This window comes from Rhea americana, unplaced genomic scaffold (genome assembly GCF_003343005.1).
Source record: "Rhea americana isolate MKP2758 unplaced genomic scaffold, rheAme1 scaffold_30, whole genome shotgun sequence".
In the NCBI taxonomy this organism is placed as follows: domain Eukaryota; kingdom Metazoa; phylum Chordata; class Aves; order Rheiformes; family Rheidae; genus Rhea; species Rhea americana.
In genome coordinates this window covers 968,408-973,186 of record NW_028186424.1, presented here as the reverse complement: position 1 = coordinate 973,186, position 4,779 = coordinate 968,408, and positions in this window count along the sequence as shown.

Below are 4,779 nucleotides of genomic sequence, written 5' to 3'. Positions count from 1 at the left end.
AGTACTAAAAGGAACTGCTTTAGCTAGTTATTTTAAATAGAAGACCATGCCAATAACAATAAATAGTTGTAAATTATTCTAAAATTAAAATTCAGATTCAGAGCTGGGTATCATTACTGTTGGTAATTACTGCAATCAGTATGGCTTGTGTGCAATTAACAATTCACAAATATCAGATAATTTGATCTACAATATTTTCTTTGATGAATGCAGCTAGACAGTATTTCCATTGATAATTTCTGTCCTTGGTTTCATTCTCTGCTCTGACAATCTGAGAGCCAGCTAATCCCTAAAGCARCTCTTTTTTCTCAGACCAATACACATTTTATGTTTGATGAAGACTGACTCAAGTACAGTCACCCCTGCTGAATGCCCAAGGCAAAAATAATCTTTTAACGTATCTTGAAAGTTAACATATATATAGGAGTCTTCTGATCGACTGTGCTTACAAAAATAAAATCCCTCTGGGTTCAATTGTTGTTTTGCAGGCATGAGGATCGCTGGAGCAAACTTGTGGCTTCCAGGAAGTATCGTGCTACCGCCTGAGTCTCAGTGGGACTTTCAAGCAGACCTGAGCGTGGTGCAGAGCCATGCCGTTCCCAGGCGGGCTGAATGACCCCCGGACTGACGGCTTTGCCCAGACTGATCGCGTTCTGGGGCTGCTCCCTACGAGGCTGCCGAGGCCCCATCTCTTCCTCCCTTTTCACACAYGGACTCTTGTCACAGTTGATTTTTGTCACATGGCTGCACACGGTGCCAACCCACTGCAGTCATGACTTGTTGAAGAATTTGGGGCATTTCTCTTGAATTATTGGACTGTGTGCATTCTGCCTTGCRTGTTCTGTCCTTGGATTCGCAGTGTGTCAGCTAGAAGAACAGGAGTCCTTAGCGCACTGGAGGTGGTGCTGGGTGCCCTCTGCACCTGAAAGAGTGCGTATTTCTGCTTAGACTCTCCTTACCATGGTGGATAAGGAGAAACCAACAGGATGGCAAAGCTAGCCACACTACAGGGTGAAATGCCTCTGCTCAGCATGCAGATTGGCATTCAGAATTCAGAATAAATTGCTGTCTCAGGAATGGTAGTTTTTCTTTGTCGACACCACTGCTTTGTGTTGGCAGGCTGGCATCTTCATCATCACCTTTTCTGTGTTCTGTAACAGCACTGATAGTCATTAGGATTATAATAATAGATATTTAAGGAAGATTTTCCTAAACCCTGTGGCTGATATTCTATTGTATGAATGAAGATGAATGAAACCTGTTGATTCTATTAAAAAACATTTTTTTTTTTTACATCTTACTTGGGGAGAATGAAAAACAGAACTAAGAAAAAACAGTAAATACTGATCATCTCAATGTGATGAAGATGGTCATTCTTGAGGCTAACTGTTTAAAATTTGAAACAGGAATCCTTCCCAAGAGTAAATCATGAAATACAAATACTAATCCTGGTTCTACACGACCCTTAAAAAGTACAGACCTACTCTATCAATTCTGACTGTTCAGACGCTTGTACAATCAACTTGATTGTAGTCTTATGTTTAGCATTTACAGTAATACAAGTGTCCCATGGTGACAGTGAAGTAGCTGAGAATTTGGGGTCCTGCTTCCTCATCCTGTTCCTTTCTATCCATCTGGCGCCTTTTTGGAGGAGGAAGCCCAGTGACAGGTTATTCATGTGGCCCTCTGAGATGTCACCTGCTTTCCTCGAGAGGCCACCGCTACCTCCCTGCTACCCCCAAATTCTCCCTGATTAGGGTGATCTGGCCCCTAAAGAAGCTTTTTTGTCTCTTCTGTGCTGCCAGATTAAGTGGCCACTGGGGGGCTGAAGACTGATTGTGCTGGGCACAACTTTAGCAGAGCAGGAGACAAGGATCTGCACATCTGCTCAGGCCAACAGGCACATCTGTGCCTTTCCACATTACCAGCCCAGTCGGGGCTGGCCGGACAGTCCTGATCACCCTGAAGGTGCTGTTTGTGCTGACAGCACAGGATAAAAGAAGGAATGTCAACACAAGCTCATAAGAGAAGGACGAAAGTAAGCCAACACAGAGTGTGTGTAAGACACAGAGTGACTGTACTTAGTCTTCTGAGGTCCCTATTTCTAGCAAATTTAAAAGCAAAATCTTCAGAATAGGACCATCTTCACTACAGAAATTATTGTTTGTTTACTTCTGTATCACCCATTAAGGATTTGGGTTTACTACTTGTTTTGTGGAAGACAATCTCATATTAAGTTAATGAACAGGGTAAAACCCTAAGAGAAATACCATAGGTTGCAGGTGTTTCAGTAAAAATAATCAACTATAACATCCTATAGTTTACACATTCAATTTAATATTGATAGATCCTGTCAATATACAAGGAGTTAGAGAAACTGAGAAATTGGAAAGTTTAAATCATAGAACCACAGAACCATAGAATCAGTAAGGTTGGAAGGGACCTCTGGAGATCATCTAGTCCAACCTCCCTGCTCASCAGGGTCACCYACAACATATTAGACAGGGTTGCATCCAGGCGGGCCTTGAARATCTCCAGAGAAGGAGACTCCACCACCTCTCTGGGCAACCTGGTCCAGTGCTCTGTCACTCTTACAGGGAATAAATAAAAGAAATTTATTTTTAGATTACCCCATATGTCAAAGTTTTTATTCTGTTGAAGCCAGAGACGAAATTACGTTGACCTCTTTGGGAATTAAGCCCACTTGATTTTCATTTGCAGTCTGGTAATATAGTTGATAAAAGACAAAATAAAAATCTTGGAATGTTCAACTCTAGAAAATTAAAATAGCTTTTTCATCTTGATAATTTCCTCAGGGCAGATGTTCACCTTGAATGCGGCCATGCATGTGCGCACAGAGAATACAAATAATGTACCCCAAAAGTACCATTGAATAAAAGTTTGTTAATATTCTTTTTTTCTTTATCATGCTTCAAAATCTCACTTATTGTTAATAGKTTTTCATCATGTGAGCTCTCTTACCGTCTTATCTGCACCTACTTTAGYCCGTGAAAAATACTGACACTAGTTTTGCAATATATCACAGAAGTATCACAAGTTAAAGCCTCATTATGAATATTCAAAAATGCAAGATAATATTTCATAAGACAAAAGTCACAAAATGAACTAAGACCATCCACTGGGAAATCATGTATTTACAAAAAATGRTATTTCCCTTGAAATTTTGATTTTGATTTTGATTTACATTCATTTGTCATCTTTTACCATTGGTTTAAGTTAAGACAGGCTCCATATGAATGATAATAATAGTAAGAAAATCTGTGGGAGCCTTTTCTGATAAGATCGGTCACTTCATGATTTCACCCACAGAGAGATCAGCAACCTCAGGTAGGAGACATATCACACTCATTACAGATTTAGAAAAAACGAGATACCAGGAGGACTGTTCGTTCATATTATTATATTGTTAATCACCACTATCCATCAGAGTCCCAAGTCAAGAAAGCCTAGACAGATTTTAAGGCCAAAAGGAATAACCTTAATCATTTAAAATTCCTTTCCTTACAACATTTTGAATATTGTTTGGTAATATCTGAATCAAGACAGATCTGGGGATTAGCTAAGGCACATCCTTTAAGAATGCGTTCAACCTTCAATTTAAGACTTTCGATGGCAAATCCACTACAACCCTAAATCCATTGTTTCAGTCATTAATTAGCCTCAGTGTTAAAAACCTGCACCTTATCTATGGCTGGATTCCTTTCCGGTTCTCTCTCTAGCCACTGCCGTTTCTATCACCTTTCCTAAAAGATTAAAAAGTCACTTATTATCAGTAAACTTTTCCCTCTGTTGAACATTCCCAACTGTTTCAGAGTCAACTTCTAACCCCCTGGTGTCCTCTGCTCTGTGTGGAAACCTGAGCTTCCAGAGTCTGTCCCCAAGAGAACCACATTTCCAAGGCAAATTATTCCTGTAACTCTTTTCTGCCATTTTCCTTTTTTTTWWAAAAAAATTTGAAACTTTTGAAACTTGAGCAACAGAACCAGACCTAGTCTGAAAGGATTTTTCACCTGTGCTGGATAGATTGATGATACCAGTTCTCTTCTCTTTCTTCCTTCCTCAGTATTTTCATGTTTCTATATATACACATGTGCCTTTGTCTGTGCCTGTGCAGAACAGCATTTCAGCTGCAGTAAGTGAAACTGATGGAGCTTAAACATACGTTCAACAGTGCTACTAAATATAGCTCGACTTGAGCATACAKCTAAACTTAAGAACATGCCCAGCTACTTTGCTAAATTGGGTTCAGAGGTCTAATGTACTCTGGCTCCAGCTACCTTTCACTACCTCTTCTTTCCTGTTTTAGAGACTAACTTTAATGAGAGATTTTTGGTGGGATGGTTTTGTAGCCTAAAAATGTATCTGTTTCCATATATTTTTATTCTATTTTATTTGTTATTTATTTTTTATTCTATATATTTTAACTTCCTTTTGGTGTTAATTACTTTTTATCTCTTCACATTGASTGTCTATTAGATGCAAGCATCTAATGATGGTGGGTGAATTATTGAGTGTCATCTATTTTTGAATAAATATATTTCTACAGAACAGTAGATGCATGTAGATACATGTATTTTGAAAAGGGCCATTGAATAGGCTGTGTTGCAGTGAAGAGTAACAGAGCTAATAAAACATATATTTCCAAAATCAGGGACTGCAAAGATTTTTTCCCCCCTAGAACCATTGCAATAATAGTTAAATTCCATTACTTCCAATCTGCCAACTGTGTGAGGGAAGTGCAGTTTTAACAGATGAATA